This window comes from Lontra canadensis, unplaced genomic scaffold (genome assembly GCF_010015895.1).
Source record: "Lontra canadensis isolate GAN:19392208 unplaced genomic scaffold, GSC_riverotter_1.0 scaffold59, whole genome shotgun sequence".
Classification (NCBI taxonomy): domain Eukaryota; kingdom Metazoa; phylum Chordata; class Mammalia; order Carnivora; family Mustelidae; genus Lontra; species Lontra canadensis.
The window spans coordinates 10,577,872-10,599,738 of record NW_022631053.1 but is presented as its reverse complement, the minus strand read 5'-3'; the positions used below and the strand labels follow the sequence as shown (position 1 = coordinate 10,599,738).

At 34.5% G+C, this 21,867-nt stretch overlaps 1 pseudogene; it reads right to left on the bottom strand.

Annotated features, from left to right (window-relative positions):
- LOC116878777 overlaps positions 1-19,891 on the bottom strand; it is a 37,652-nt pseudogene extending 17,761 nt beyond the window's left edge.
- Positions 19,892-21,867: the final 1,976 nt, after the last annotated feature.

Genomic DNA, 21,867 nt, shown 5'->3' with positions numbered 1-21,867 from the left:
TTTTTTCTTTTAGCCATCTAACAGGTGTGAGGTGATAACCCATTGTGGCTTTGATTTGCATTTCCTTGATGATGAGTGATGTCGAGCATCTTTTCATGTATCTGTTGGTCACCTGTATGTCTTCTCGGGAAAAATGTCTAATTCAGGTCCTTTACCCATTTTTTAATGATTTTTGGCTGGTGCTGAGTTATAGAAGTTCTTTATATATGGATATTAATCCTTTATCAGGTATACCCTTTGCAAATATCTTCTTCCATTCAGAAGGTTGTCTATTTTGTTGATGGTTTCCTTTGCTGGGCAAAAGCTTTTTATTTTGATGTAGTCCCAATAGGTTGATTTTTGTCTTTGTTTCCTTTGCCTTAGGAGACATATTTAGAAAAATGTTGCTATGTTTGACGTCAGAGAAATTACTGCCTATGTTCTCTTCTAAAATTTTTATGTTTTCAGATTTCATGTTTTTTATGTTTTCAGATCCCATATTTAGCTCTTTAATCCATTTTGAGTTTATTTTTGTGTACGGTGTAAGAAAGTGGACCAGTTTCATTCTTTTACATGTAAGTGGTCCAGTTTTCACAGCACCATTTGCTGAAAAGTCCGTCTTTTCCTATTATCTATTCTTGTTTCCTTTGTCATAGATTATATGACCATATAAACATGAGTTTATTTCTAGGGACTTTATTCTATTTTCTTGATATATGTGTCTATTTTTGTGTCAGTATCACATACTACTTACTACCGCTTTGTAGTATATCTTGAAATCTGGAATGGTGACACCTCCAGCTTTGTTCTTCTTTATCAGGACTGCTTTGGCTAGTTGGGGTCTTCTGTGGGTCCATAGAAATTTTAGTATTATTTGGTCTAGATCTGTGGAAAATGCTCTTGGTATTTTGATAGGGATTACATTGAATCTATAGATTGCTTTGAGTGATATGGACATTTTGTTAATTTCAATTCTTCCAGTCCATGAGCATGGAATATCTTGCCATTTGTTGGTATTGTCTTCAATTTCTTCCATCAGTGTTTTTACAGTTTTCAGAGTATAGGTCTTTCACCTCTTTGGGTAAGACTATTCCTAAGTCATCAATATTCATAAGTGAAATTAACCTTTATCTTCTGTTACTTTTATTGTTTTTATCCCATTGTATAAGTTATGCTAGTCTGATAAAATGAGCTACATAGGCTTTCACTCTTACTTTTTTTCTGAAATAACTTTTTACAAAATAGGACTAAGTCTTCCTTACAAGTTTGATAGAAAGTACCTACAAAACCATCTGGGACTGAAGCTTCTTGGGAGCAGAGATTTTTTATTACCATTTCAGTGTCTTTGGACTTTGCTCTTTCCTCTTCCTTCTCCTGTTTTTGCTATAATCTCATGCCAGCTTTACTTAAATTATAAAGACCAATTCTTTATAGCAATGTTTACTATTTTTTTTTTAAGAGAGGGAACAGGGAGGGGGCAGATGGAGAGAGAGAATCTTAAGCAGGCTTCACACTCAGTGAAAAGAGCCCAATGCTGGGCTTGATCTCCTAACCCTGAGATCATGAGTGGAACTGAAATCAAGAGCTGAATGCTTAACCGACTGAGCCAACCAGGTGCCCCAACTTTTACTAATTCTTCTGACCAGCAAATAAACTTCCTAGAGAAATATGCTCTACACTTGCCTTTGCTAATGTTAATTAGCTACTGGAGAACCTCTTATGCCATTTTTGGCATTTTGATAATTTTCTACATATTGACCCATTTCATTTAACTTTGAAATGTATCCATTTCATCTGATTATCACATTTATTAGGTAGTTATTCATAATACTCTCACCATTTTTAGTTTGTATTGTGTCTGTGGTTGTTTCTGTCTTTTCATTCTGTATTTTATCTTATTGTTTTCTTAATTAGTTTTGCCAAAGGTCGATCTTAATAAACTTTTTAGTGAGTCAGCATTTGTTTATATTATCATGTTTTTATTTTAGCCTATGTATTCATTTTCTTTGTTTCCTTATGTTTGTACTGCCTCTTCACAACTTCTTGAGTTGATTTACTTGTTTTAACTTTTATTTCCTGATATATTTAAATGCTGTAGTGTATTTAAATGTAGATAGAGTTTTAATTTGAATCCAACATACTTAGGAAGGTATGACGGATACTGTCATTTGATTTTATGTATTTTGTAATTTTCCTTATGTTCTTTTTGAACTCAGGAGGTACTTAGTATTATTAAACAATTTTGTATATTGCATGGTTTATTAATCCTATATTACTTTGACATTCAAACTTATTAAATAAAGAAATGAGGGTGTAAGGTGCATACAGGGCAGATGAAAATGTGATAGAAAAATGGATTGTAGTTCCTTGTAGGGTTGATGAGTTGAAGAAACTTGGAAATTAGGCTGAGCTGGAAAGAGTGAAATTTATGGCTTTGTTTGGAAATAGGATGCTTATAACTGAAATTAGAGTGGTTGCAGTTATCAATGATGACAAGATCCAGAGAATACTGCCAGCAGTGAGCATAGAGGTGGAGGGAGGACACCCTCCTCATCCGAAGAGAAGCAGTCTTGGTTCTGGAAGGCCAACTGTTATAAATATCCTCCAGGTACATATTGCAGCGGTAATGTTGGATAAAAGGGCAGGATCCAGGAGCTAAAGCTTTAAGGCATGACGGGGTGGGAGAGGACTACAGCAAAAAGAGATAAAGGGTTGACCTGAGAGTCGACGCTGAAAGTATTTGAGGAAGGGAAAGGGACTGGTAACTAGAAGCAACAATGAAATGTTAGGAAGACGGCTACATTATCTCTACATACAGAAGTAAGAGGGGTATGAGAAAGAAGAGAACCACCAGTGAAAAAGCTTTGGGACAGTGTCCTCAAAGGAGACCCAGGTTTTAATTAAAGCCTAAAAGTGAAGGAAAGGTACAGCAAAAAGGTCAAGGATAAGAATGATTGCTGATGACTGATTGTGACATCTTCAGGGTCCAGGGGAAGGGCTTCAGGACTTTAGGAAATAGTAGGAAATGGGTCAGAGCTTAAGGAGATATAAACTATGAGAGATATGGAATAAACTGGGAGTCCTAGGATTCTTATAGTGACCAACATAAACAAGATACATGGCATAAGGATATCAGTCTCTAATTTCTTCAGACAAAGTATCTTTAGACAAGATATAGTGGGGGAAGGCTTAGAAAAAGGAGGATAGCCTTATAAAAGTGGGGAAGTCTGTAAAAAACATTAACAGTTGTATTCAAGGGTTCCTTCAGATTGCTAATGTCCTTTTCATGCATACTTAAAGTTTTTGTTCTTTTTCAATAATTTTGTTTCAGGCATCACATAGTGTTCAATTACTGTTGTTTACATATGAGTTGTTTGTATTAGACAAGGGCCAAAGCTCATGTCCCTCCTGGTGTGTTTTGGGAGAAGAGTTCAGGCTGTGAGTCCCAGGCCCAGGGCAATTCAACCTGTCACACCCCAAGCAGAAATTTCCTTGTCATGGATTCAGCCTTAAACCTTAAATAGAAGCAACAGCATTGGCAAAGCACTCTCCTTTGGCTGTAATCCACTAGCCCTCCGGATCTGGAGGGGGAAAAGTAGAAGAATGGCTTTGGGCTTCCTCTGGTTACATGGTCCTTATGCACTGTTTCCTCTGTCTGGAATGCTCCCCCTTCCTTCTCCCAGTTACCTCCAGCTCAAGGGTCACTTTCCAGAGAAACCCTCCTTTCCTCGCCAGTCTACACCTCCTTGTTTTATGTTCTCCTAGAATCTTGTTCCTTTCCTTCAGAGCATTTACCTCCGTTTGTAATTACATACTCATTACCCTGATTATTTGATTTATGATGGTGTTCCCACAAGTCTGTAAACTTCATGAGAGCAGAAATGGTTTCTCTCTATCATATTATCTCTAGCATTGGTGTCGGTATACAGTAAATGAATGAATGAATAAATTACTCAAAAGAAGAAGAGATGATGTGGAGGACAGTTTATATTGGAGACAAGCAGTTGAAAATCTTTTAAAAAAGGAGGGGGTGGTCTTGATAATTTATTAGAATTACCACTGCCCGTGCTGGGTGGCAATCTAAGATAAAGCACTCAAAATTTTCTTTCAGTTGCTATCTATAATTTTTACTTTTATATCAACTTTCTAATCTGATACTTCAGAGTAGAAAACTCCAAACAAATATGTTAAAAACTGTTATAGATAAATTGAGATATAACATATATATACATGTATATGTATATATATATGTGTGTATATATATATATATATATATATGTGTGTGTGTGTGTGTGTGTGTATCTAATTTCAAACTTTCATATGGAAAAATCACAGGGTTTTAAACTCAGCAAAAATATTTTGGGAACTGCTGAATTAACTCATTGATATGATTGATTACAGATGGTGACATGGACAAATGCAAGGTATAGTATTTCAAGGTTAAGTACTTCTGTGTTTCAATTAAATTGTGGATCAAAAGAGCAGAACATCTTCCTTTGAATTCTCTGAACTATCAAGTCTCATCTACACTAAACAGCTTCTTCTATGAGGCAGTCTTTTTTTTTTTTTTTAAGATTTTATTTATTTATTTGACAGACAGAGATCACAAATAGGCAGAGAGGCAGGCAGAGAGAGAGAGGAGGAAGCAGGCTCCCCGCTAAGCAGAGAGCCCAATGCGGGGCTTGATCCCAGGACCCTGGTATCACGACCCGAGCCGAAGGCAGAGGCTTTAACCCACTGAGCCACCCAGGTGCCCCGAGGCAGTCTTGCTAAAAGAATGCTTTCAGGGGTCAAGGTAAATGGTTTATGATGAGATAGAAGTGAAAACATGAAATACATTGATTAGTCTGTAGTGTATCATGACTAATTCTACTTAAACTGATTCCTTGACTGGGTCAGTGCTACAGTTTGCATACAAACCCACTTTGGCTTTACACACAAACCTTTCCCATCCCCTTTCACTCTCCCAATCTGACATTCTGGAATACCTTTTTTTTAGTTTGTTGATAATGTTGTATTGCTAACTAAATGTCACTTTGTCCATTTTGTCAGGGTCCAATCAACACGGTTAGCCTGATATTTAGGGATCATAACAGTATGTTAAGCGTGAATAATTTTAACATATTAATTGTTTATTCCTCCAGTTGTGAGCCCCTGAAAATTTGGGCTTGAAAAAGTAGCTTTGGTTGATTTGCATTTCTTTTAGTTGAGATCATTAGTACACTGAAATGTTGAAATGTCACTTCTGACATTTTCTTTTGCAATCAAAGTCACCTTATTGTACATTTGTAATTTTTTTTCAAGAGAAAATAATTATGAAGTGAACACTCTTGTCATTGTTTCCCCATTAGGAAATATTCATTATTATATAGCAACTTCAGCAAAATCAACTGGCATATCAAATGAATGTATATATACATATATATACACACACATACATACACACATATATATATATACACATATATATCATGTAATATAGTAACATAAACCCTTAATGTTATCATACCCTCTTAATACCTTCTCAGAGAAAGTTTAAATGAAAATCTTATGTAGTTCAGTTTATAGAACTCTAAAGTCCTTTCAAAACAGTCTGTAGCCTGAGGAAAGGAGTTCATCCATTTCTAGACATTTTCCACAGTCAGTAGTAAAGTATACACATATACATATATAATCACACACACACATATGCAAAGAAAGAATAAAATACAAATCAAAAAGTACAGAGTACAATTAAAGACATAATTAAGCAAATATCTAGGGAAAATAATCATTCAAATATGATAAAGGATTAATATGTTTATATTAACTCATGAGAAAAATACCAAGATGTTAATAAAAAAATACAGTGAGGAGATGGGACAAAGAACCTGAGCAGAAGTTCAAGAAAGTGATACATACAAGAAAGAAAAGATTCACCTTCACTAATAACCAAGGAAATGCAAATTATGTTACCAAGAAAGCATTTCTCTACCAACAATAAAGATGTACAATTTTTTTTAAAGGTAAGTTCAGGTTAAAATGATCCACTCAGTTTAAACTTGAAGGTACTGTTCCAAAGCCAGAGCAGTGTTAGATTAAATCTAAGAAGAGGAAGACATACCAGGATTCAAAAAGAAGAGAAACCCTTGTAATTCTGGAAACAATACAAAAATTTTAAATAGTCCTAACAAACCACTATAAACTTTATGCTAATATATCCTTCAAAAAGATAGACAATTTTCCAATAAAATTAAAAGGCACAAAATTAATGTGGGAAGAAATAAAAAACCTGGAACAATAACCATTAAATACATTTAGTCATCAATTGAAAGCCCATCTCTAATAAAAATTTACATATATATGAAAACTTACATGGCCAAATGAGGAAATGATGAACTATTCAATGACTGGGGCTTGGTAATTGGTTATTTATATGGAAAGATAATGTTCTTACCTTATTTCATACATGGAAGTCAGTTCCAGTTGGAATGAGGACCAACTTGAAGAAAAAAAATATTAAATATTTTTAGGACAACATATATAAAAATTTCTTTATAAACTTATGTCAGGAAATTATGTTTTAATCATGATCCAAAAGCTTGAATAATTAAAAATAAAACTGTATACAATTATTATAAACAAAGCAAATGGCAATCTTGGAGAGAAGTTAGATACTTAAACTGACCAATATATTGTATCTGAAATATGGAAAGTATTCTTCAGTTTAGACTTCTATTACTGGCAGTATGGCAAACCAGAGACACTGAAAGCCTCCTGCTGTAAACACATAAAAGTGTTTGAAAAATCCATACTTTCATGTGAATAAACAACACTGTGAGATAAGAAAAAATGTGCCAGTGCCAGGATCAAAACAAGAATACAACTGCAAAAAGATAAGAAGGCTCTAAAACTTTTGGATATATTGGTCTAGAGCAAAGCATTCTGGGGACAAAACTTTAAATTATTCTTAGTGCCTGGATAAATTAATGGAGCCTAGAGACTGATCTCCAGGAGCCTTACTGGAAACATCCTGCATGTAGTTGGGCCAAGAGACACTCCATCTTCAATGAAGTAGTGAGCTAAAATAGAAAACTACAAGAAAAAATTGCCTCTCTCATCCTTCACTCTAGGTAGCAATAAAGAAAAGTCTTCAGGGGCACCTGGGTGGCTCAATCAGTTAAGTGTCTGCCCTTGGCTCAGGTCATGATCCAAGGGTCCTAGGATAGAGCCCTGAATCAGGCTCCTTGCTCAGCGGGAAGCCTGCTTTTCCCTCTCCCTCTGCTGCTCCCCTTGCTTGTGCTCTCTCTGTCCCTCTCTCCCTCTCCATCAAATAAATAAATTTTTAAAAAAATTGAAAGTCTTCCAATCAATTAATTACAGGACCACTGGCTTGCTTTATATGGGTTTAATAACTGAATCAATATAATCTGCATAATTTAAATACATGAATCAAAAAAATATCAAGCATATCTAGCTCTTTAGTACATAGTAAAAACAAATGTAGTTTGTGGAGGAAGTGTTATTCAATTCACCTTTCAAAAAATTCTTGCAAAATACCAACTTCCAAAGTACTTCTTCCATTGTTGAAATTATCAGTTATAATATGCAAAATAATTATGCTTTATACATTTAACAAAAGATGGAAATAAAAATATGAGCAAGAAAAGTTTACAAAAATAAGCAAAATTTATAAAAAGAACCTAACAAATGTCCTAAAAATAAAAATATATAAAGCCATATATATAGATGATGGGTTAAGTATAACCACAGTATAACAAAATTAGTGAACCATACCATCTCACGAAATTTGTCAGAATACAGCAAAGTTAAAATAAGGGAAATATGAAGGAAAGATTTATGAACATGGAAGAGAAAGGAAGAGTTGAAAGAGGAAATATGTAAAAGGAAAATGGTGGAAATTTTATTCATAATTGATAAAGGCAAGGATCCTTAGAAGCCCTAAAAATTTGAACAGGAGGTATAAATAAAAATCCACATCTGGAAATATCATAGTGAAAGTACAATACATCAAAAATAGTGTCACTCTAAAGAAGACAGAAAAGGTGTTTTTTTTTTTTTTCCTTTTTTTATTTATTTAAGAGAGAGCACACAGAGAGAAAGGGAGAAGCAGACTCCCTGCTGAGCAAGTAGCCCAATGGGGAACTTGATGCAGGGCTTGATCCTAGGACCCCAGGATCATGACCTAAGCCAAAGGCAGATGCTTAACGGACTGAGCCACCCAGACACCCTCAGAAAAGAGTTATCTTAAATAAATAAATAAATAAATAAATAAATAAATAAATAAAAATTAAAATTAAAAAAATCCCAATTAGATTGGCAGCTGATTTCCCAGTAGCAAAGATGGAAACCAGAAAGCACTAGAATGATATGTTTAAACTGAAAACCCAGAATTCAAAGCTTAACAACTCTATATTTTAATAGTAAGTAAAATATTAAAACATTTTCAAGGATATGAAAAACATAACCTGTTAATGATCAAAATATAGACCTAAATGATTTCTTCTATTTCAGAAGAAATTTCTGAGAACAAAGAAAATATTAAACACATGGATAAATCTAAACAAATAAAAATGAATATATAAGGCAACAATAGTAACATTGAATTAATCATACCATTAAAAATAAACAAAAATATTAGATATTCTATTAAATCAGGAAGGAAGTAATTGCACTAAAGTATTCTAGGTAAATAGAATAACATTTTAGTCTTTGTCAACTATAAATGTCAACATTTCTACTGCGAGATTAAAAGAAAAAAAGAGGCAATACCTTTAAATGAGTGGAAGCTAGCAGGACGAGAGAAATAAAAATATCCTCTATTTAAATAAGAATTAAATATCTATTAAAGCCCCTGAGTTGATGGTATTTCTTTTTTAAATAAAAGGAGCTTGAGCTGAGACAACTGATGATAATTTCTGAGGACTTAGAGCATCTGGAAACTCATATTGCTAGTGGCATATGCAAGAGTGCAACCACCTTGGAATCCCGTTTAACAGTTTCTTGTAAAGTTAAATAAGATAACCTGGGAATTCCACATCTAGGTATTGATCCAATGGGAATCAAGAATATTCACAGAAGCCCTATTCACAGTAACCTAAAACTTGTAACAGTTTAAATATTGATCAACAGGAGAATGGATAATTATAACAACTCAGTCATTATAAATAGAATTTTTAAAACTACAGCTACGCCCAACTAAATGGATGAATGTCAAAAACATTCAGAAGCCTATTCAGATTATTTATCTCTCTAGAAATAGCTACATATGTGTAACACGGTACAGAGTACAGACCTATAGGTACAGACCTATTATGTCTGATGAATGTAAGTACTGACCTCCATGTAATTCCAACACATGCAGATTCTTAATTCACATGATTTGAGAGAATGAGTTCTGTCAAATGTTGAGTTCACACACAAAGTACCCACTGCATTATTTCTGCCTATTATTGCTAGGCAGTAATTAAGATCCTATCTCCTTCTGATGCTTACTAATTTTTCATAATAAATTCCAAACTTTGGGGGTGAAGTTGACAGTGAAATCACCAAACTATTGTTTTTGGAGGAGGACATTTGCCTATTTCCAATGCTCTGGCATCTCTCCCATTCTTTATTTGAAGTAACAAGAGCTTGGACTAAGATGGTAACTATGAACCTGGAAAGGAAGAAATGGCCATGAACAGTCCTTCCTCCTGCTCATGCAGGAGGAAGAAGAAAAGGCAAGAAGGACACACAGATGGTTGCAAAGCATGGAGCCTGACAGCTTTCTGGGATCGGGAGACTGATCTATTTATTTGACAGAAACCTGCTGATAGCTTTGGCCTAGGCAGACAAAGGGATGTTATTCCAAGCAGAAGCCAGAGGAGTAGTGTGAACATCAGTGACTTAGCCCTGAAAGAACTGGCCAGGAAACACTGAGGCCTTAGAGCTGAGATTGGCCACGTCCCTCTCTTTTATGTGTTGCCCAGACTCTCCTTCGCTTCTCCAAAGCTTTCATCTAGCTGACTGCTACTCAACCTTTCTGGGTCAGCCAAATATTTGTGGAGAGCTTTACGGTCTATGAAGTCCTTTTACATACATTGTCTTATCAACCCTATGCAATGGAGAAGCATTCCCATTTTATCGTCAAGGAACCTGACTGGTAGTGAGGGGCAGAATTAGGAAGTGGGTAGGGGGACTATGACCCTGTATTTACTCAGTGTCTACTATTCAACACTGTATCAGGTTCTCTAAGAGATAGAAGCAGAAGACATGGCCTTTTGACCCCAGGGGCCTGTCATCTTTGGAGGTAAACAAACAGAAAATACATCAGATGAGTAGAGAATAAGTGTGTGCATCCCATAGCTAAATATTAGTAAGTACATAACAATATGTCAATATAGAGAATCATGTAAAAATCTGACACATTAATTCCATTTGCAAGAAGAATCTTTTAAATATTTATTCTGGTTTAATGGCCAAGGACACAGAATAATAGAGAACTAGAGCATTTGTGGAGATTTTATAGGACCTCTAGACTATTTATTTGACTATATAGGACCTCTATCTTGAGAAACTGAATTTCTTCACTAAAAAAATATAGGGAATTTTTTGGCTTATTGTCAAATAAAATAAAGCATATACATAAAAGGAAAGCTCCATAAATTCAACATGGTTGTAAAAAAAGAAATAAGCATATAATAAAAATAATACATCTATTTTATACATTTTAGACTGTAATAGGAAGACAGAGTGTGTATGGCAGAAATATAATATAGGAGCTTCCTGTTATTGATGTTTTTTTGTTTTAAAAATGAACTACTTAATAAAGCAGATGAAAATAAAAAGTGATTTCAAAAGGAGTAATGTAGTTCTCCAAGGGGAAATCACTTTGACCCCGATTTAAAATAATTTACAGAATGTGGATCCTCTATAAGGATCATGTTTTGCTTTTTAAGGATTAGTTTTTTCCAAGCAGGAGGTGATTGGAATTTTTAGAGTCTAGTGTGTGGCAATAAAAGGAGGTGAGGTTTGAGATTCTTCTCAAATTTGTACTCTATCCCCACCTCAGTCCTCAACAAAGCTACAGTAAAAAAGGCTTTAGTTTTAAACACTTTTTAGGCAAATTCCATGGTGTTTACAAACAAAACAATTTTTTTTCTATTTTGTCCTCAAAAAAATGAAAAACAACTTCCTAGGTTATTCCTACATCTTCCTTCAGCTTTTTGCCAGCCGGGAGATGAGTACTCTATTTCTGTTGACTAGCAGACTGAATCGAAAGAGCTCTAGTACAAACAAGAATAAAGGAGGTAAGGTTCTATTCAAAACGGGCTCATGTTTGCAGATAATTCGATTTCATTTGTTAAATGAAGCTATTATTTTCTTCTTCCCCAAAAGCTGAATGCAGAGTATAGGAAACACACATGTCTAAGAAGCCTATCTCTGAGAAGAGAAGACAGAGTCTTCAAAGACACCCAGTTGTGTGTGGGAGTCATCACTGGGGGTTGAATTATCAGGCCAAAAACAACTGGGTATGGCTCAGTTTTTGGAGCTGTTTCATGTCAGGGTTAACTCCCACTTCAAAGAAACCCAGCAGACGGGAAATGAAAGTTCAGGACATCTTCCTTTGAATCTGTTTTCAAAATGGCTCATGCAGTTTGTTGGCTGGTATCTTGGAAAGGCGTATTTCAAGGTTCATCATTACTATTTGCCTTTTATCAAGAGCCAATAATATGCACTGAAGATGCTCATGTATGTATAAATTAATGTTCTTCACTTATGAGGTTGGTGTTGATACCACAGTGATCCTTCGGGGAGAATATAGCTAGAAAACTTGATGAGTGACTCCCACACACCCTCAATAAGACCAGGTCCAAGTCAAAATTATTAGTAAGAGATGAGAAGTCTTTCAAGGGAAGACAGAACACCAGGATCTGGATACAAGTTTCACAGAAGGGAGCAAATGAGCATTTGAAGGAAAAAAGGAGAAAAACAAAGATACCCCCCTCCTCCTTTCTGCTCCTGTTTAGTTGAATAGAAATAAGCAGATTGTCCCAACCAAATCATCTGTGCTTTCTTGGTAAAATAGATCTTCATCTTGCAAAGGAAAGGAATTCTTTCTGAGCTATATATAAGCATATAGGTGGATTCCAGGCTTTACAGTTATTGCAGACAATAACACAGTTATTGCATTATTTTGTCATTGTTTAAGTACATTAATAGCCCAAATATTCAAATAGAACTTTGGAGCTAAAGAATATATGCATTTTTAATGTCTATTAATATTGTCAAATTGTCCTTCATTGGAATTGAGCTAATTTATTTACACTTTCTTCAGAAGTACAACAGGCCTCTTTCCCCACCATCTTATTATCAGAGTTTGAGGTTGACTTTTGGATTTTGGTCTAGATAAAAATTAATATATACTTCATTACAATTTTACTTCCCATCCTCTTATGAGTGATATTGGATCTCTTTTCACCAATCTTAAAGCCATCTGTTTTGGATGTCCATATTTTCTGTCTTTTGGGGGCAGGAGTTAGTATTTTTCTTCATAGATTTTTAGAGTTCTTCAAATATGGAAACTAGCTTTTTTTCAGTAATATGGGTTGCAAGTATTATTTCTCAGGTTATTGTTTGTTTCTGGTGTTTCCTCCCCTACACATTTTTATTTTTATGTATTTGAATTTGACAGTCTCTTCTTTTCTGACATTTGGATTTTGAATCAGAGGTAGGAAGCCTGTCTCCATTATAGAGTTATAAAGGAATTCTCAGATATTTCTAATACTCTTATTATGATGCCATTTGCAGTTATTCCTACTGTGTATTGTGATATATAGATCCAACTTAATTTTGTTCCATTTCTGGATCCACTGTGATATGCTAAATTCTCGTATAAATATCAGCTTATTTTTGGACTTTCCATTTTTTTCATTGTCTTTCAGTCATATTTTATTACTATATTTTAATATCTGGTATAGCTCATTCACATTCATTGCTCCTTCTTAAAAATACTCCTGGCTATTTATTTTATCTTTCCAACAAGTCAGATTGTATCATTCCAAACATTCCAAACAAAACAAAAGAAATCAATAAGTCTTTTGTATATGGATATACAGTTTTCCCAATAGCATTTATCTTACTGGTTTTAAATGAAGTATATTTGACATACAATGTTATATTAGTTTTAGATTTACCATAGTGATTCAGCAGTTCAATACATTATACTATGTTCACCACAATTGTAGCTACCATTTGTCAATGTACAATGTTATTACAATACTCCTGACTATATTCCTTATGCTGTACCTTTCATCCTTGTGACTTATTCATCCCATAACTGGAAGTCAATACCTCCCATTCCCCTTCACCTTTGCCCCAACCACCTTTCCCTCTGGTAACCACTAATTTGTTTTCTGTATTTATGGGTCTGTTTCTTTGTTCATTTTTTGTTTTTAGATTTCACTGGTAAGAGAACTCATGTCATATTTCTTTATCTGTCTGACTTCTTTCACTTAGCATCATAACATCCAAGTTCATCCATGTTGTTGCAAATCTCAAGATCTCATTCTTTTTTATAGTTAATATTCCACTGTACATTCCCTATACCATTTAATTGAAGAGACCATCCTTTTCCCAGTTGGTGCCTTTACCAAAGATTAGTTCACCATATATGTGTGAGCTTATTTCTGGATTATAAATTCTGTTCCATTGGTCTGTGTGTCTTTTTTTTATGCCAGTACCATACTGTTTTGATTACTGTGGCTTTGTAACATGATCTGAACTCAGAAAGCACGATGTCATTGACTGTGTTCTTTCTTTTCAAGATTGCTTTGGCTATTGTAGGTCTTTTGTGGTTCCATGTGAATTTTAGGATTGCTTTCACTATTTCTATGAAAAATACCCTTGACTCTGTATATATCTTTTGGTAGTACAGACATTTTAACAATATTAATTCTTCTAATCTATATACATACAGGATATTTTTCCATTTATTTGTTCCATCTTCAATTTCTTTCATCAACATTTTATAGTTTTCAGTGTACAGGTCTTCCATTTCCTTGGTTAAATTTATTCCTAGGTACACTATAATTGACAGTATTATAAATGCGATGGTTTTCTCAATTTCTCTTTCTGATAGTTTATTTTAAGTGCAAGGACACAACTAATTTTTTGTATGATTTTGTATCATGCAACTTTTCTAAACGTATTAGTTTTAACATTTTTTGGTGGAGTCTTAGGGTTTTCTCTTCTATATATAAGATCATGTCATCTCCAAACAGAGACAGTTTTCTTTTCCAATTAGGATACCTTTTATATCTTGTCTTACACAAGTGCTCTGATTAGAACCATCAGTGCTATATTGAACAGAAGTGGCTAGAATGTATGTTGTCATCTTCTTCCTGATCTTAGAGGAAAACTTTCAATGTTTCACCAAGGAATACGATGTTAGCTATAGACTTTCCACATATAACTTTTATTATGTTGAGGGGCATTCCTTTTACACCTAATATGTTAAGAGTTTTTCTCATAAAATGATGTTGATTCTTGTCAAATGCTTTTATTCTATTGAAAGGCTCAAGTGATTGGTATCCTTTATTCTGTTAATATGTTGTATCCCATTAAGTGATTTCATATGTTCAACCATCTTGCATCCCATTTTATCATGGTATATGACTGTTTTAAGGTACTGCTGAGAACAATGAAATTGAATCCTGATTTTTCATCACTGATAAAGAAACTCAGATTGGATTAAAGACTTAAATGTAAGATCTGAAAGTATAAAACTTCTAAAGTAAAATAAGAACAAAGCTCCTTGACACTGGTCATGGCAATACTTTTTTTGAATGTGACCTCAATACACTGACAACAAATATGAAAATAAATGGGACTATACCAAACGAAAAAGATTCTGTGCAACCATGGAAACAATGAAACGAAAAGGCAACCTATGACATGTGAGAAAATATTTCCAAACCATATATATGATAAGTGGTTAATATCTAAAATGTGTAAGGAAATCCTACAACTCAATAGCTGTTCCCTCCCCCAAATCTGACTACAAATGAGCAAGGGACTGAATAGATATTTTCCAAAGGATACATTCAAATGGCCAACAAGTATATGAAAAGGTACTCAATTTCACTAATGATCAAGAAAATGCAAATCAAAACCACAATGAGATATCCCCTTATACCAGTTAAGATGGTTTTTATCAAAGAGACAAATGCTGATGAGAATGTGGAGAAAAGGGCATTCTTTTACAGTTTTGATGGTATTGTAAGTTGGTGAAGGCTTTATTTAAAACAGTATGAAAAATCCTCAAAAATTTAAAAGTAAAACTAGCACAGGAGCTAGCAATCCCACTCCTGGGTATAAAGCAAAAGGAAATAGAATTAGTACCTTAAAGAGATACCTGTGCTCCCATGTTTTTACAGCATTATTCACAATAGCTAAGATATGGAAACCTAAGTGTCAACAATGAATGGATTAAGAAAATATGGTGTATATGTCTGAATATACAATGGAATATTATTCAGCCACAAAGAAGAAGGAAATCGTGACATCTGCAACACCATGGATGCATCTGGACATCATGCTAAGTGAAATAAGTCTGACATACTGTATGATCTTACTCATATATGGAATCTAAAAAAAAGCTCAGTCGGTCATAGAAACAGAGTAGGATGGTGGTTGGCAGGGGCTGGGAAATGGGGAAATGTTGGTCAAAGGGTATAAATGTTTAGTTTTAAGATGAATACATTTTGAGGATCTAATGTACAGCATGGTGACTATAGTTAATACTGTATTTCATACTTGAAATTTGCTAAGAGTAGACCTTTAGTTCTTACCACAAAAAAATGGTAACTATGTAAGGTACTGGAGGTGTTAATTAAATTGTGGCTAATCGTTTCACAATGTAGATCAAATCACAATGTATACTTTTAATATATATACAATTTGTTAATTATACCTCAATAAACCTGGGAAAAATCAATACAGTAATTACTTAAATGTATAAAGTAATATAGAGAGAAATGACAAGTATAGGATATCCAAACATGCTCTTTCCATTTTCCCAAATCTTCTATATCCTTAAATAGCATTTTGTAGTTATTTTCATATATATGTACAATATTTTTCCAAGGATTGCTTTTACAAACATATTACACTTCCATTTGAAATATATATATATCTCTCAAATATACAAATATAGTGTTAAGTATATTCACATTGTTCTGCAATACATGTCTAGAACATTTTCACCTTGCAAAACTGGAATGCTATACCCACTATCTTCCATTTTGGTTGGATTTTATATTGTATATATGAACAGTTAATATCTGCATTTCATTTTATTTTCCATTTCACGAGCTTTCTAAATTCGACCACCTTTGACTTCTGTATATATCACATCTGCAAATAATGAGAGTTTTATCTCTTCCATGAAAATTTGTTTACTTCTAATTTTTTTCTCTTGTCTTTATCTTGGCTATTATCTCCAGTAAAATCTTAAATAATAGAGGTGATGGTGGACATCCTTATCTTGTTCCTGACTTTAGTGAAAAGTTCACGAAGATATATTTTGTCATGTTTACTCTATTTAGTTTAGTCTTATTCTACTGGGGTTTTTAAAAAAAATTCTATCATGTAAGATGTTGATTTTTTAGTATTACAAGTAATTTCTTCTTAGATATATTAATTTGATGGATTATATTAATAGGTTTCTCATCACTAAGCCATCCTTACTTTCCTGTAATAATTCCTCATGTTCCTGGTATGTTATTCTCTTAATATGCTTAGGGAGTCTGTGCTTTTTGGATATTAGTATCTATATTCAAAAATGATATTGACTTGTAAATTTGTTTTATACAGTCTGTATCAAACTTGGAGTCATTTTCCTTCTTTATGTTCTAAAAGAGTTAAAATAGCATTGAATTATCTGCCTTTTAAAGGTTTAGTTGAGGGGTGCCTGGGTGGCTCAGTGGGTTAAAGCCCCTGCCTTCGGCTCAGGTCATGATCTCAGAGTCCTGGGATTGAGCCCCGCGTTGGGCTCTCTGCTCAGCAGGGAGTCTGCTTCCTCATCTCTCTCTGTCTGCCTCTCTGCCTACTTGTGATCTCTGTCTGTCAAATAAATAAATAAAATAAAAAAAAAAGTTTAGTTGAATTACCCTATAAAACCTATAAAGTCATCTGAATCTGATGCTTTGGGTGGGTTGCCCCATGAAAACTCCCCCCACCTTTTCCCCCTTGTTAAAATGAGTTTTTCAATTCTATTCCTTTCCTAGAGTCAGCTTTAGTAATATATTGTCTTAGAAAATTTTCCACTTTACCCAACTTTTATTTCCATGATTCCAATGAAGAAACTAAAGTTAAGGGACATGCACTGATACAGTCAGGACTTCAGGCCAGATCTCTCCTCCTCCCGTGCATTGTTTATATTACCAATGTTGTTTTAAAACATAGCATGATGTTTGACCTATTTGGTGCATGGGAGAGGGACAGGTTAGAGGATGGTGAGAAAAGAAGCCATCCTGGTAAGGCAGTTAGAAGGAGCACAAACAATACTGACAGTGAGCAGGGAAGGACACAGCATTAACTGTGGTATACATACATTCAGTGAGTAACAGAAGTAGAAACAGCTGGAAACAGATTCCTGAGGTCAAAAAGTATGGGCATGTTTGGAAACAGCATTACAGATTAGAAAAGGAATTAATTAAAATTAATTTTGGTTTAAGTATATTCATTAATAATAGGAAAATGAAAAGCTGGAAACGGTCTTTTCTACTTACAATTTCAACCATTTTTTCCTTTTTTGAAAACTAAAAAAAATTTAGAAATGAAAATTTAATTTGCAGGTTTCTTCAGTCATTTATATTTCTTCTTTTTTTTTTTTTTTAAGATTTTATTTATGTATTTGACAGAGAGCAGGAGAGAGAGCAAGAGAAAGCCAAAGCACAGGGAACGGCAGATGCAGGGCTCGATCCCAGGAGCCTGGGATCAGGACATCAGGTGAAGGCAGATGCTTAACCAACTGAGCCACATAGACGCTCCCGTCACTTATATTTCTAATGAAGAGAGAGAAATAGGTACACTCAATAACAAACTTATAAACCTTAGGAAGTCCTAATAGGGAAATGTACTTAGAGTAAGCCAAGCAATAAGTTCTTCACTAGCCACATGTATTTTTGGAGAATACCTAAAGTCTGTACATAGCATAAATCTCAGAATTGAAGAAAAGTTCTCAAATCTACAGAATGACTTGACAGATACAGGAAGGGACAGAGTTTCCTTAAAGAAAAAGCTGCTCAACACCAGAATCAAAACCACCACAACAGAAGGACAAATACGCTCCCAGGAGAAACAATTTAGGAATTCTTCAACATAAATCATATAATGAAAAAATAACTATTCAAAAGAATGAGAAAATCAGATCCATATAAGTCCAGAATAATTAAAATCTACATGAATAAGGCTTTTAAAAGAGAAGAATTAGTAAGTAACCAAAGTAAAACAATTTCAAAATCTTATTCTCATTTCTAATACTTCAGTGCATTTATGAAGCCCGATTTCCTTTGCTAATTTTCCTTTTGCTTCATCACATTTCTTTTTCTTTAAAGCACACAATATTCTTTACTTTATAAGATTCAAACTCTAAAAGAACCAATAATGTTTTCCCTTTTCAGCTGTAGCTTAAAATAATTTTTAAATAATGAATTTCTAGAATCATGAATGCTTGGAAGAAACTTCTAGAAAGAAGCTCAATAATTGCTTAGCCAATTCAAATACTAAAGCATAAAGCACAAGGTAAAATATATAAAAGGAGTTAATCTTCCACAAAGAAGAAAAATGTGTCATAAAGAATAAAAGGATATAACCAGATATGGACTAAGGACCGAACGTTGAAGTTAAATTAAAAGTTCATATTTCCTTTTCTCCATTTATCAAATCAAGTCAAATCCATGTGTCTGATTCCAGGAAATTAATAAAATTCAAGACAAATTAGAATAATTTCCTTTGGGAGAGAAAATCATCTAGTCAGTATATAGCTAGCAAAGGGCATATTTTCAGTTCTAAGGTCTGGCACTTAGAACTATATACAATTCTACTCACATACATGCTAATAACAAGGAAGGGGTTCAGTCACTCTATTTCTTAATAGAGGTGATATAACTTATTTATCGGTTCCTGATGAAATCTCCTACAATATTTTCCTTTCGCTCCATTGGAAAGGACTGTAAAAACATGGAAATCCATGATAATATATTAAAGATCTCATGTCGCTGCTCTATAGAGCACTTAGAATGGAGTAACATTACGCCACACACAGCAATTAGAATGCAACTAATTAGTGTCACTTACTGGGAGAAGCAACTGATTAATTATGTTTAGACATTGCTGCTGAGAGAAAACTCAGAGCCTACAGCTTCTAAATTGCACTCTCTGCCATTCAGCTAATAGAACACCTCTGCTAGCTCAGTCGTTACTGTGTATTTAATTCAGCCTCATTCTCTGGCTAATACAGGCACCCCCGAAGTTCTGCACTAATGCTATGTTCAGAAAACTACCCTCCATCAGAATTACATTGTACTTTTCCCTCGATCGCATTAGGAGAGTAATTAGTGAGGCAGCTGTGCAGCTACAAACTTTCAGGCTCAACTCTGTGGGCAGTAATATATTTCATCGTTATAGAAACAATATCCTAGCATCTTCAGCACATCAGTTTGGAAAATGAGAATTGCTCAAGGAGTCAAAGGAAGAGATGTGAATACCTTCCTCAGCCTCTGTGAAGCTATTGTATCAAGAAGGCGTTTTTTAAAGAGCCCAATACCTCATGCCCAAATTTTGCCAAATACTCGTTTACTCTCAGACGTCTAGTCCTGCTTCCCGAAATTGAATCTGATAATTGCCTCTCCTCGGTCATCTCCATGTTTATGCCACACCAGGGTGGAAAGTGAGGCCAGATGGATATTTGAAAGTGTCTCAGTCTGGTTTGCAGAGTATCCTTGAAGGAAAAGCTGTTAAACACCAGAATCAAAACAACCACAATAGAAGGACAAATGTGCTCTTAGGAGGAAAAACAAACAAAAAAACCCAGGAAGGAATTCTTCAACATAAATCATACAGTTAAAAATAATTATCCAAAAGAATGGATCTACTCCATTATATTTCTTTTTAAATCTGAAATTTGTTTCTGAGGCTGCTGGGGAGCCAATTCAACTCCTTCTGCTCTGTGTAGGAGCTGCACAAGGTAATGGTTCTCCTTCTTCCAAACCCACTGAGTTCTGTCCACAAAGCATGGGATGAGCCACAGACTGTGGTGTGAAAAAAGATGTCTCTCAGGAACTAAGCCTGACCTGAAGAGGGAGGACCTCACTGGCCTGAATTCTTAGGTTTATTATGTCAACTGGTACATCCCCTCTTCTTTAATTCTTCCTTTCTTCTCCCTCTGCCACTGTCCAGTTCCAGGTTTCTAGTGGTTTCCATCTGCACTATTATTAAAGGCCCATCATCTCATATTTTACCATGTAGCAGATTTATGTGTGACTCTTATTAAAATGGAATGTGACTATTAACAACACTGTGTTGTATACTTGAAACTTGCTAAGAAACTTGCTGTCTTAAGTCTTCGCCTTGGAGGAGGAGGAAGGCAAGAGGAGGAGGAGAAAAAAAAGAGAAAATGGTAGCTATGTGTGTGTGTTAATTAGCTTGATTGTGATGATTATTTCACAATGGTATCAAAACACCAAATTGTATAATCTAAGTATAAACAATTTTTATCTCTCAGTAAATAAATATCAATAAAGCTGAAAAAAATGCAGATTCTGATTGGATAGTTTTGCAGCTGGCCCAGAGCTCTGCATTTCTAAGAAGTGCCCGTGTCCTCTCAATGCAGCTGGCTGGCCAACTGTGCTTTGAGTAGCAAGCTTCTAAGTGGCCTTCTTGTGTCTAATTTCTCCTCTTCCCAAACATCCTTCATGTTGCATTTGGATTAATTTCTCTGAAGTTGTGTTTTATGAAATGTGATCCCAGAGTTTTCTATAGAAGAACCAGATCCTGTTTCAGACCTGATTAGCCATAACTTCTTAGAGTGACATCCCCAAATCTGCATTTTTAACCATCACCTCCGTGGTTCTCAAGTACCCTCAAATTTGAGAATTGCTTCGATAAGGCAAGAGTCCAAATGAGGTAATTTTTCTCTTTCTGAAACCTTTTTAATGATCACTTCTTGCCTATTGAATAAAATTCCAAGTTTCTTACCTGGCATTTAACTTTTTGCATTTTCTATTCCCCATGACTTTGTCATGATGGTTTCACAGATTTAGAAAGAGGAAAACTGACATAATAAAAATGGTAATAATGATCATTACTGAGTACCTCATTTATCTCATTTAACCCACTGAAATCTCATCATTCATGTGTAATAATTTATCTCATTTCCCTCTCTTAACCCTTTGATGTAGGTAATATTTCTTCCACTTACAGAAGACAGATCTGAAGAGCAGAAACGGAGGCAGGTTTATCATTGTGATGGATTCAAAAGCTCATGTTGTTTTCAGTCTCTTGTATTTCTAAACCTGGAAAGTCACCTAAATTTTCTTTATAGATGTTTCACTCTCAAATAATTATTTACATAGCAAAGAATTAGCAAAAAATTATGGCCCTTTCTAGTGCATGCAATGAATGTTGTACACATGGGCTAGACAGAAGAGTTTTACCATACTGATGAACCAAAGTGTTTCTACTTCTCCCTTTTCTTTCTAAAGCTCTATTAAATTTTGCTTGTGATGTTCTGTCTTTCAGAATAACTCTCCAGACCAGTTGTAATAAATAGTCTTGATAAAATACACAAGCCATGAATCCATTGTAAAAATTTAAAACCATCTGTGCATTGTTCATCTAACC